A 13,185-nucleotide genomic window follows, 5' to 3' on the forward strand; every position below is an offset into this window, starting at 1 on the left:
AGGGCCATGGCCTTCACAGACCAGCTGTCTCACAGAACGGAGGATCTCCCGACTTTAGAGGTCCCAGTGAAGGAGGCTGGAGGGCAGGCCTCTGTTCTGGGGTACCAATAACCTCAAAGGCCTCCCCTGATCCCTGTCACCCCTCACTGCCAGCAGCTCGGTGATGGTGGGCAACTCAGAAAGGAAGAGTCCAAACAGGATTCCCCATTCTTTTTCATATCTATTTATTTACTCAGCTTCGTGAAGTCTTAGTTGCAGCACAGTGGATCTTTGTTGCATTGTGAGGGATCTTTCATCACAGTGCATGGACTGGCTAGTTGTGGTGCGCAGGCTCAATAGTTGCAGGTCTCAGGCTTAGTTGCTCCTCAGCATGTGGGATCCTAGTCCCCTAACCAGGGATCGAACCCAAGTCCCCTGCATTGCAAGGCAGATTCTTAACTCCTGGACCACCAGGGAAGCCCCAGGGGGTTCCCACTCTTGAGCAAAGGAAGTAGGTTAATATGAGTTCTCCAAGAGGTAGTTGTCAAAATAAAATGAAACAAGCAGTAAATTTATTAGGGGAAATGCCTGTGGGGAGAAATCTGGAGGAGCTGGAAGAGGCTGAGGAGCCATAAGACCCAAGTGAAGTAGCAAAGAGGGGAGGTTGGGTGAAATTATCCCCGGTTGCTGGTCATCCAAGAGTGTTTGGCAAAGCCAATGGGCAGTCCTGGAGCCAGTGACCTATCAAAGGAGACTCACATCTCCCAGGCATCCCCTTGGTATCCTGTCTTAGTACCCCCAATGCACTCTTGTTTTTGACTGGGAGCCACGGTGGGAAGCATGGCCTCAACACCAAGGAGGTGACAGATTCAGAGTGCAGCAGCTGAGGACCTCCATCATTCACCCTCCTGGAGTTGAAGATCTGACAGACGCATTTTCATGATCGCCATGGGCCAGGTCTAGCAGAGTGGAGGTTAAGGAGGAAAAGGGGTAAAATGGGTCTTGCAGAAACTTTCAAGGGCATGAAATTTCTCTGAAGGTTGTTGCTGTGGCTGCTCACCAAGCTGGTGACTCAAATCTTTCTGCCAAATTAGGATACCTCCTCCTTTTTCTTGAAGGTCTCATTTGTTTCAGATTCATGCTGCATGCAACAAAATGAGAAAAAGAAAGAGGAAAGAAGATGATCGTTCCAGAAAGGACCTATGGGTCATCTCACCTAGCTCTCTGCCTGCAGGCCAGCAAGATGTTGCTATGGCTGTGCCCGGAGCAGGACAGACCCAGGTGTATGGAGTTCATATTCCCCAGGAGACCACAGCACTTGACCAGAAAGCTCATTCAGACAGTTTCCACCCACCCTCAACTAGGATCTATACCCTGGATGGGGAGAAGGGCCTCAAGAAAACCTTCAAAAGACCTTTTCCTCTGAATTCACCCCAGCTGCTGCTAGATCCTTCTTGAGGTCAGCAGCATCCTCCTCTCATGATCTTCCCCCTTCTCAGCACTCCTTCCTTCCTCTTCCTCTGCATCCCCAGCTGGACCCAGGACTAGGGTAGCAGCTGCTAAGATGCTTAACCAAAGACCCAGATCTTCCCCAGTGGGCTCCCCTAGAGCTGCAGGGGAGCAGACAACTACCGAGCAGAGAAGGGCTGAGAGAGAAAAGCTGTGTCCCAAAGGGAGGAATATGCCTTGGAAGCACTTTCAGGAAGGAGCAGGGAGACCTGACCAGACTCCCCCTCCTGAACGTGGCCTCTTCCTGGTCTGCTGTACCCTGTACTGGGCTGCTCTGAGGAGTCCCCCACCTTAGTTCCCATTCCAAGATTAGAAAGGCCAACAGGATCATTTGCCTGGGGCTCTGTGTTCTCTGAAGGGCTGAGTGGGTGTCCACAGGACTAGGAGGTAAGGTACTCAGCAGGACACCCAGCAGCCATTGCCAGGTGGACATGCTCCATCGGGCAGGTGCCGCCCCCATCCCCTGCATCCCTAGTCAGCCACGCGTGGGCGATGCACAAGTGGAATGGTGCATCTCCACTGAGCGGAACATCACCAGATCCCCCAACCCACTTACCGAGCACCTAGTTCTTCTTCCAGTGAACCAAGATGGAGCAAAGGCTCCAGGTGACGCTGTCTTCTGGAGCATGCTGGCAGAACAGTCACCTTAGGAAGCAGTAGGGGCAGACAACAGAGAGTGAGAGAGGAGATATCTGACTACAGCTTACCTGGGTTCTTTCTGTTCTGCTTCTCCTCACTCACCAACCACCCCCAGCAAACTGGTGCCAGGCCAGGAGAACACCCTGGATTCCTAGTCATTAGCAAGTCTCCATGTCCATCACCCTTGGAGAAGACCTAAATTCATTTTTTAAACCTAAATCAGACCATGGCACTCCCCTGCTTAAAATTCTCCCATAATTTTCCATCCCTTATGGGGTAAAGTCTACAAAAAATAGACTGGAGAACCCCAAAGGGCCTGTGGCTGTGGGCCGCCCCTCAGCAGATCCTGAACTCAGTGCTGTATTAGTGCTGTCCTGGCTGATGAACACTTTAATCAAAACCAGCTTAATTTATGCTCCTCCTGCTCCAGTTTGAAAGGCAAGGAACAGGCAATGCATTTAGAATGATGTACAGCAGATGACTCATTGGAAAAGTCCCTGATGATGGGAAAGATTGAAGTCCGAAGGAGAAGAGGGTGTCAGAGGATGAGATGGCTGGACGGCATCACCAATGCAATGAACATGAACTTGGGAAAACTCTGGGAGATGGCGAGGGACAGGGAGGCCTGGCATGCTGCAGTCCATGGGGTGGCAAAGAGTCGGACATGAGTGGGCGACTGAACAACAACAACAGACGTTGGTGCAGACGTCAAAGACACTGGTCAGTGCTGGAGCTGCAGTCTTGGTTTCCTCATGCTGTGTGTCTTTGGACAAGTTACCTAACCTCCCAGCGCTTTAATTCCCTTCTATATAATGGGAGCTAAGATATCATCAACCTCACAGGGTTGTTGTGAGGGTTAATACACGTTTTGAGAATGTCTGGCACTTGGTAAGCAAGTATCGGGTATTATTAAGTAAATTGAGATACACATACTTGACTTCTCAGGCTGTATTTGATTGCATCCAGCCCCAGACTTCTCCCCAAGCTGTGATCCACTGCCTCTGCCCACACAACTACATACCCCATCTCCATCACTTTTTTGGGGGGGTCATATTCTAGAAAGAAAAACTTTAGCTCTACTTTTGCAGGGCACAGACATACATAAGCTTGATCTTTCCCCTCCCTAATGCACACTCAGGCTCACATATTGGTCTATCTATCTCTTGTGTTTCTTTCAAACATCTGGTCGTTAAACAAAAATCACATCTCTATCAAGTTCACTTCTCATTAGTCAACAGAAAGAGCATGGAATCAGGCTCCAGAGGGCCCTGCCACTGATATTCCCTTTGTGCTATTACAATTACACCCAGGCTCACTCCTCCAGTGACCTATAGATGGCACTGTTACCTTTGTCTGGGCACAGTAGGACTGTCTGCTGTTTAGATTAATATCTTTAGTAGAGTAATATCTTTACTTAAGGGTGAATCTGGTCCTTCTTGCAATTCGGTGGGGCTGAGTGATAGATATGATGAAATCCTGGCTTTCCAGGGATTCCAGACCCCCTCAATAAATGTGACCAGTAATTCTATTAATCCCAAACCTCCCCTCCCTTCCTAGGGGCGTAAATGGATTAAGACATCAGTAAAAGGATAGCGTTGCCAGATTCTTTGAATAGAGAGACAAATGCTGGCTTCATGGGAGACAAATAGCTACTGGCCTTATCCCCAAGAAGCAGATACAGAAGATCAGTCTTGGTTTTTGGGACCTAGCCAGAATGGAGGTGGCCTCTTTCCCACCAGCTGTTGAAAGCACCAAGCCCTGGCAAGTTCAGTCCTGAGAATCTAGAACCTCTAGAAACAAAACACCAGGGCACCCTGTTGTGAGGATGTCCCCGAAAATGGGAGTCAGGTGGCAATGAGACTACACACATCCTTGCTCCACCAAAGCTGTTCTTGCCAAGGTCACAGTGAAAAACTAACCAATTTGTTTTTGTTATGGTCTGAATGTTGATGTCCCCCCAAATGTAAATGTTGAAATCCTAAGCCCCAGAGTTATGTTCTCAGCAGGTAGGCCCTTTGGGAGGCAATCGGGTCATGGGGGTGGAGCCCCCATGAATGGAATTAGTGCCCTTATTAGAAGAAACATGAAAGATGATTCCCCTCTCCACCATGTGAAGGTGCAAAGAAACAACAGCTGTCTGTCAACAGGAAGAGGGCCTCTGCAGAACCTGACCATGCTGGTACCCTGGTCTCAGCCTCCCAGACTTCAAATAGATGTCTACTGATTAAGCTGCCCAGTCTGTGGTTTTCTGTTACAGTAACGTGAACAAAGGCAGCTTTGCAGCATTCCTTCTTGCCCCCGCCCTGCCCCCACCCCCTTTAAACTCCGGGTGCCCTTGGGCTTTGTGGCGCCAAGTACTCCTTGTTTTCTCCTGTTTCCCTGGCTGCTCCTACTCAGAAACCTTCATGACTCTCTCTCCTTCACCTTTCCCCTCATGTGGGTCTTCCTTGTAGGTCTAATCTTGATGCTCTTCCCTGCTCTCCACACAAATCCTCCCTGAGTAAACTTCCTCTCCTCCCCTCACTCCCTGACTCTTTCTAAATCTGAATCAGTTAGCCAGACTCGTGAATCCAGCCACCATGGTTCCCTTTGCTTGCTTATCACACAGACTCTCTGAAGGCAGTAAAACCTGTATCAAACCTCAGCATCTGTCTACCACAGTTCCTGTCCCTGCCCCAGCCACCAAGTCTGCCCTTGCCCTTATGTCCCACATGTCACCTAAACCAGAAACCTGAGAACCACCCTTGACTCCTCTATTAGTTTCCTAGGTCTGCTAGAATTAAGTACCACTAACTGGGTGCCTTAAAACAACAGAATCTTTTTCTCTCACAGTTCTGGAGGCCAGAAATCTGAAATCAAGATGTTGGCAGGGCCCCTCCCTCCAAAGGCTCTGAGGGCAAGATCCATCCTTACCTATTCCAGCTTCTTGTGGCTCCACATGTTCCCCAGCTCATGGCAACATCACTTCAACCTCTGCTGTCTCTCTATTCATGGCCTTCTCTATATCTCTCTGTGTTGTTTTCTCTTATAGGCAATCTTTCTCATGGGATTTAAGGCCATCCTAAATTCAGGGTGATTTGTCTTGATCCTTGACTTAACTACATCTGCAAAGATCTTATTTCCAAAGAAGGTCACATTCTGAGGTTGAGGGTGGTCATGAATTTGGAAGGGACATTATTCAACTCACTAATATTCCTCCACTCCTCCATTCTTCCCACATTCTAACTTAATTCTACCTGCTTCACACAATGGACCCACTCATAGCTCTTCATCCACAAGGTCAGGCCGCCGCTTCCTGTGTCATAGCATCTGGTCCAGGTCTCCAGGCCTCCAGCATTGCTTTCTATCCACTCCTTATATGGCAGCCAGAACAGGTCAAGTCCTGCTCCTTACCTCACAGCTTTCAACACACACTCTGCACACATTGCCCGGGCCCCAGGTCTCTGGCGATGCCGTTCCCTCTGCCTGAAATGCCTCTTAGCCCCTGGCAGCCTAACCTCACTGCCCCACTTCGCCACCTCACTGAATCATACAAGTCTCAGGTTAGACACGGATGCCTCTGCTTAGATATTTCTAATCCTCATCAGGGCAGATTCCCCTTGGGGCTCTCCCATCTCCCAGGCCACCCCCAGCACGGCCCTGGTTGTACTGTACCACCTGCAACTTCCTCAGTCACTGGATCATGTTCACCATGTGTCTCTGCACTGGGCTCAGACCTGGATGTAACAACCCAGTAACAAATAACACATTGTGAGTGCCCAGTGTAAGCAGGACTGTCCTCAGTACTTTACCTGCTTTAATGCGTTTCTCTTTATGACAGCCCTATACTATTAGCTAGTATTATTCCCATTATCCTCTAGTCAAATATTTATGGAAATAATTAATTAGTTAAATTAGTTAGCTAATGTAAAATGGAGTCACTGAGGTCCAGAGAAGTTGCAAATTTTTCCCAAGTTCACCAAGGGAGGTTAGTACTTTGACTTAAGCTTCAGGAGTTGTGGCACATGGGCACAGTAGTTGTGGTTCACAGGCTCTAGAGTGCAGGCTCAGTAGTTGTGGCACATGGGCTTAGCTGCTTCAAGACATATGGAATCTTCCTGGACCAGGGATCAATGTGTCTCCTGCATTGGCAGGCAGATTCTTTACCACTGAGCCACCAGGGAAACCCTAAGCTTATTTTAAATTATTGGTTGTCCATCTATTCTAATTTTTCAAAAGATGTATTGTCTAATTTGTTATTTTCTTTTGATTTGGTTGTTCTCCTCAGGTGTCTAGTGATTTTGACCTGTGAGCTCATCTTGCCCACATAATGCCAACTACTCCATCTGATAGTGAGTGTGGAAGAAGAACTGAAGCTCAGACCCTAGTTTCAGTCAGTCCTGTGAGCACAAAAAGGAAGCAGATGAGCCCTGAGTTCTGAGCACCAGAACCACAGGTAATCACATCTGTTTTCTATCACCCCACCAGGAAACTTCTCAAGTCAAGGTTTGAACCTCAGACCCAAGGAGAAGCAGCCCTGGGCAAAAGCGGTCTCCCCTGAGACCTGGCAGTGTGAAGGAGGAGAAAAAAGTGAAAAGTGAAAATTAGTCTCTCAGTTGTGTCGGATTCCTTGCAATTCCATGAAATGTAGCCCACCAGGCTCCTCTGTCCATGGAATTCTCCAGGCAAGAGTACTGGAGTGGGTTGCCATTCCCTTCTCCAGGGGATCTTCCCAACCCAGGGATTGAAGCTGGGTCTCCTGCATTGCAGGGAGATTCTTTACCACTTGAGCTGAAATAGAGGATAGATGCAGGAGACCGGTTGCCAATGATTTTCCCCATTACTCCAGCAAGGCCTAGGTTCTGCCCTAACAGTACCCCCATGGACACCTGCCAAGACTTATGGGCTGTTTTCACAGACCAAGGGAACAAACAGTGGTGTCCCAAAGCAATGTGGTGGGGGCAGAGCAAATGGAAATTAAAATAATAGTCTGCCAAAGTTAAACTGACACCTCCACTCCCTTGCAGGCTTTTAATGTCAGGGTTTGAAGGAGTAGCTCCAGGTTCACTTCAAAAATCATACAGCCCTGTCTTTGGCTTCAGCAGGAATGCTTCCAGTGTTCCTAAAGTAAGTTCAAGGCAGCTTTTCATGTACTAATACAGAATCATCTTCAAAATATAAGTGAACAAGCAGGGTACAAAACAGTGCAGTATGATGCTGTTTGTGTAAAAAGTGGATGTGTAGGTATATGTGCATTTACCTGTATATGTACCAGACACTCCTGGAAGGTTACTCAAGAAAGTAACACTACTGAATGCCTCTGAGGAGGGTGTCTGAATGACTAAAGACTGGGGTAGAGCATTTAAGCTGTTAAACTTTTTTTGTAATTTTTTATTTTAAAATATGACTTTTTCAAGTTAGTAAATATTTCAAGCACACACACAGTGTCTTACCTTTATGTTCCAGGGATCGCCCAGCTTGCAACTAATGTCTCAATGAGTACAACATCATGTCGTTCATTCAGCCTTCTCTGAACACAACAAGAAGATTGTCTTTCTCCTGTGAACTCTCAGCTTCTTTTGGAGACAACTGTTTTAAAGGTCCTGATCACTTTCTACTACCTGTTAGTTACCAGCATATCTGTCATGGCCCTACTCAGTCATTCATTTGGCCCTGAGGAATACAGCATTCCATTTGATGCTAAAATGGGTCCTGTATGCAAAACACCACAAATTCCCAGTGGCATCCGCCAGGCTCAGTTTAGATGATTCCCACTCACACCAGCCACACATTTGGCCATACCAATGTCCCCTGGTAGCCACTGTCCTGGTCAGGGGCATACCACATCCCAGACTAGTGACCGGAGGACTGCCAGGTTTCCATGTTTTGATATACCAACAAATTAATAGTCATGGGCCACGTCCTCCAATTCTGCACATACAACAAGATTGAGCCACTGAAACCAACAGTCCTAGGTGGCCAGATTGAGGGATGACAGCAGCACCCTCTGATTCCCCTCTGTGACTGTTCTTCTGGACAACAGCCCTCAGCCAGGAAAAGTCCTTCCCACAAGACAGAAGAAGGGTCTGGGAAAGCCTGTCCTCCTGATCCTTAAGGGGATCCACCTTCCCCTGACATATTCCTGTTGTCATGTTTTATCTGTTCAGTTGAAGGTAATGATTCTCTTAAGTTGGCAAATACAGTAGAGAACTGTCACCCCACAGTCTTGAAGGACCTAATTGCCCACCTTGTGCCAAGATGTAAGACCGGAAGCTCCGGAAAGAAACAGTTGCTGCTGCTGGGAACAGAGCAGACCCAGATGTCAGAACTGCTCCCCACCATCGCTCTTTCCCCAGCCCTTCTGCACAGGGAAGGTCCAGCTGGTGGGCTCCAAGAGATGCTGCGGAGCTTTGCTCAGGTGCAACCTCTTGGTGACCCCGACCCTCCTAGCATCAGGCTTGTACATTATACCCAGAATTATTCTCCTATATGTCACTCAGCCTCACTTACTCCGACGACTACCTCCCCTCCTGGACACTCAAAATGGCCTCTAGTCACTGAGAGGAGGAGGGCGGTGACGTCAGGCCACGGGGCGGCCCGGGGGTGGGGGCTGCCATTGTTCACTATGTCACAATGGGTGTTTTCATCATCCTGGGACCCTCAATACCCAGAAGGAATATATGACGCTCCCTGCGGGGCCACAGTCCTCTGGGCTCCGGGTCCTAAGGGGCCCCTGGTCCCGCCCCAAGCCTACCCCTCGGGAGGGACTGGGGCTGGGAGAGTGGACCCCGGCCCTGGGCACAGTCAAGTAAACCAGGAACAGGCGACCAGCTGCTCGTGCCTGGCCCCTGTCCGAGCTATTCCCCCTACTCCCCGACCCCCACCCGCCAAGTCTACCGCGGACCCCGGGCGAGGATGCGAGTCGTGGGGCACCCAGAAGCAGGCTCCCACCACCTAGAGCGCAGGCGCAGGGAACTGGGCGCTGGGGAAGCGCCGTCGCGGCTGTAAGTCCTCGGCCAGCAGGGGGCGACAGGAGGCCGCTACCCTGGGGTGGCGACTGGCGTGCGGCTTCCGGCTGCAGGATGGGCTGCCACCTGACTGAGGAGGCGGGAGGAGAGAAAGGGGGCCCCGCCTCACGGTAGAATGACCATAAAGACACAGGCAGGGCGGTAGTGTGCTGCCTTGGCGCACATCCGCATCACACATGGACCGGAGTAGTTAGTTACAAGCTTGCCCCGCTGTCCCTAACGTATGGCATGGGGTCCTGCGGTGCAGAGATGAAACGAACAGCCCTGAGACTGAGAGAATTTAAGTCTCACTGTTGTCCGTTGTTACTTCGGGCAAGTTATCGAACCTGTCTGAGCCGTGGCTTCCCCGTGTATTAAATCAGGGCGGTAGGGTCCATCTCATTCGGTTATTATGGAGCTCACAAGCCCATGATGAGTGCCTAATAAATGTTAGCCCTTATCAGCACTTTTCTTATTGCATCATAACTGCCTGCCTGTGTTTCTGTCTCCTCCTCCACTCCTCACTAGGCCCATCGCAGCGGCTCACACTGAGAGCTCCCCTGGGTAGATAACACGAGTCAGTCATCTTGGTATTACCTGGCCCAGCACCAGCCCTTGTAAAACTAACTGCTCAGTAAGCTAGTCAGAAGCCAAGCAGCTGAGTTGGGATGAGGTTATGGGGGTTCCACATAGGGCCCTACAGAGTCCTGCCCAGACTTCAGTTCAAATCAGACAGACAGACCCTAACACTCCAGTCCCACAGAGCTTTCTTTGCTTTATCCAGGCAGCCTAGCCTCCCTGCTGTGTGAAAGGATGGATGGTCTCTCCCCCAGCCCCCAGGGGTCCATCTAGCCCACACTGGCTGTTTGACCCACCTGAGAGGGCTCTGCCTGCACCTGAGTCTCCATACACTTCTGTCTCTGGCTCCACCTAACGCTACCTGTGCTTGTGTCTGTCACAGGCTATGGATTCCAAAAAGATGAAAAGGAAGCACGTGCCATCTCTAATTTCTAACTCAAGTGCCAGAAGTTGGTATATATAGTCAGTCCTCCTCAACTCTGCCAAAGAAAGCAAGATGAGAGCTCCTGACCCAGTTGCCTCCCTCTGCAACCTGTGAACATTCTCCTCCCCTCTTCATTGCACAGCTCTACTCAGGCCCCACGGGGTAGGATCTCCCCAGAGAGCCTGGGCTGCCCTCCCTTAGGGACTGCTGGGAAGGGACACACTCTTCAGGAAGAGATGGCTGGTGAGAGGGAGGTCCTGGGACCCTCCCCTGGACAATTTCATGTGTCTGGCCTGAGGCCATGGAGCCCTCCTGGGCACTGGCTCTCTTGGTTCAGAGGCAGGTCCCCTTCTAACCCATGCAGCACCTCTGTGAAAATAAACTTAGGCTTTTCAGTCCCTATTTACTTTCTGGGCCAGGCGACCTTGTCCAGTGGACAAACTACCCCAGTGCGTGGCAGAAAACTGCATCCTACCAATCCCCACGGAGAGGAGAAATTCAGACTGTGAATATGTCTGTGATCAGGCAGATGTCTACTATTCTACCTTCACACTGCGGAGCCATGAAGGGAAGAGGGAAATGGGGAAGACAGTTGCTCTTCCTGTGAAAATATAACATTTGTCACTTCCATCTGTGGGCCCACAACTCCCCATGGCTCTCTCCAGAGACTTTGACTCTGGACCTGATGGAGTCTACTGGGCAGTTTCAGGAAGCTTGTCAAGGGACCTCCTCCCCCCACTGCCTGGCATACCCTGGCCAAGACGATTGACTATGGCTCTGTGCTTAGGTCTGTTTCCTGGGGACAGGTGTCACCATCTAACTCTTCAATGTCCCTTCACATTTCCAAAACCAGGAGCACTTCTCAGTGACACCTTCTTTCTTCCCAAACTCTTGTGTCTGACTGAGTCCCAAGTTTCTACTACAGACTTGAAGACACTGCTGTGTGTGTGTGTTAGTAGCTCAGCCATGTCTGACTCTTTCAGACCCCATGGCCTGTAGCCCAGCAGGCTCCTCTGTCCATGAGGATTCTCCAGGCAAGAATACTGGAGTGGGTTGCCATGCCCTTCTCCAGGGGATCTTTCCAACCCAGGGATCAAACCCAGGCCTCATGTATTGCAGGTAGATTCTTTACTGTCTGAGCCACAAGGAAATCTTCACTAAATATGCTGTCTTCAAAAATGCACTCTAAATTAAAGACAACATTTCTAGAAAGTCATCTAAAGAAATTCTGCCACAGTGTGGAGATGTGTATTCAAGGATGGATATGGAAGCATTTGTTTGTGGAAACTTCTAAAAGAGCCAGACACCCATTAGTAAGGAAATGGCTTACCACTTTATAGGTCACCAAAGCTGGAGACCTTCATGCGGCTGATAAAAAGATTCTCGAGATATTTTAAGTGAAGGAGGAAAGTTGGAGAATAATATGAAGAGTCAGATCTATTTTGGTCTTAAGGGAAAAGAGAACCAACATAGCTAAATGCTTACAGACAGACCTAGGAAAGTCAAAAGGCCAACAAGCGCTTGGAGACATGCTCAAGATTACTGATAATCAGAGATATGAAGATCAAAACAAACAAAATATCCCCTTATGTGTCATAGACTAGCAGCTAGAGAGTCAGACATGCCAGGTTAGAGATGTGGACACATAAACCTGTGTGCCCTCTTCGTTAGTGTGGACTGGAGCAGCCATCCAGACAGCAAACTGCCAGCATTTAGGCAAGTTAGACGCTCTCATATCTTGTGACCCAGAAATTTCACTCATTGGTATCCAAGGGTATTTCCCATTGATGCTTAAAGAAAAACTGCACAAGGATGTTGTTCACTGTGGCATTATGTGAGGTGGCAGGGGAGTTGGAGCCACCTGGATGTCTTTTCCCTGGAAGAGTAGATGACTAAAATGCAATGGTCACACACCACGGAGCATTACACACCAGTCTGAAGCAATAGATTAAGTGTGTACAGAGCAACAGAGATGGATCTCTAAAACCATAATGTTGCACTTCTTTCCTGAAAATTCTGCTCAAAAGCCATTAGATGGGGCCCAGAAAGACAAATGTCCACAGGCAGAGTGTGGGCTACAGTGATCCAGAGTGGGGGTTGGGATCCAAGTGGGGAGACCCAGTGGTTCAGTCCTGAGTATCTGAGTCCCCAAAGGGTGAGAAGGGCCCCTGCATTTGGACCAGGGGTGGGGAGAGGCAAGGTGGCAACAGGAAATTGGTTACACACCAGGGAAGTGATCAAAAAAACAGACTGACGGTACTAGGAGTCAGGTTCATCACTTCAGAGAAGGGAGCTACAAATAAAGAAAAGAAGAAAACTAGAGAGAGTCCATGATGTGGGGTTGAAATTGGAGCTATTGATGTGAATGTATAGGTCTCAATAAATGTTAAGTGTAAAGGTGTTATAGGTACATTCACATATCCCCTGGCCTGTCCACTGAGAGAGTCTTGTAGCTACAACCCCCCAGTAGCAATGGCCATGACTAGGACCCAGATCTCAGCTTCTAAATGCTATTTCCGCTAAAAGAATCAGAACTCCCTGGGGAAATGGTTGATTCAAGAGCTAGAGCATGGAAAAGTACAAAGTGAAAATAGAGCATTTTATGCTAGAAAGTAAGGAAATGCTCAGATAAGAACATGTTAAAAAGAAACAGTAACTTTTTGACAAGAGTGCCAAGACAATTCAATGGAGAAAAAATAGTCTTTTCCAAAAATAGTGCTGGAGTAACTGGATATCCACAAGGAAAATAATGAAGTTGGATTCTTCCCTCACATCATATACAAAAATTAACTCGAATGAGATTTAAATATGAGCTAAAATTATAGGCCTAAATCTTCATGATTTTTGATTTAGCAATGATTTCTTAGATACATTACCTAAAGTATATGCAGCAAAAGAAAAAAATTGATAAATTGGACTTCGGCAAAAGTAAACACCTGAAAGGTTATTGCTGAACCACAAAAGACACCAGGATTCTTGGCCTCCGGAGGAGAAGAATTCAATCTGGGGCCAGAGACGAGGCTTGATCACTCAGAGCTTTTGTGTAATAGAGTTTTGTTAAAGTATAAA

At 48.6% G+C, this 13,185-nt stretch overlaps 2 long non-coding RNA genes across 6 annotated transcripts; one reads left to right on the top strand and one right to left on the bottom strand.

Moving 5' to 3' along the window:
* Positions 1-531: 531 nt before the first annotated feature.
* On the bottom strand, positions 532-8,665 carry LOC145544468 (uncharacterized). 5 transcript variants are annotated; one of them, XR_014081445.1, is made up of 6 exons: positions 8,617-8,665; positions 7,560-7,636; positions 5,041-5,241; positions 2,045-2,133; positions 1,079-1,120; positions 532-938 (listed from the first exon to the last, which is right to left on the bottom strand). It is a non-coding gene; the product is annotated as an uncharacterized LOC145544468 (long non-coding RNA). The 5 variants fall into 5 exon arrangements; XR_014081447.1 differs by lacking the exon at positions 5,041-5,241 and adding an exon at positions 8,354-8,404; XR_014081443.1 differs by lacking the exon at positions 5,041-5,241 and adding an exon at positions 8,354-8,404 and having other exon boundaries at positions 7,560-7,695.
* Positions 8,666-8,816: 151 nt separating this feature from the next.
* LOC145544467 (uncharacterized) lies at positions 8,817-10,518 on the top strand. The gene is made up of 2 exons (XR_014081442.1): positions 8,817-9,110; positions 10,075-10,518. It is a non-coding gene; the product is annotated as an uncharacterized LOC145544467 (long non-coding RNA).
* The last annotated feature ends 2,667 nt before the right edge of the window (positions 10,519-13,185 follow it).

Source organism: Giraffa tippelskirchi, chromosome 4 (genome assembly GCF_054371585.1).
Source record: "Giraffa tippelskirchi isolate mGirTip1 chromosome 4, T2T-mGirTip1v1.2.pri, whole genome shotgun sequence".
NCBI lineage: Eukaryota > Metazoa > Chordata > Mammalia > Artiodactyla > Giraffidae > Giraffa > Giraffa tippelskirchi.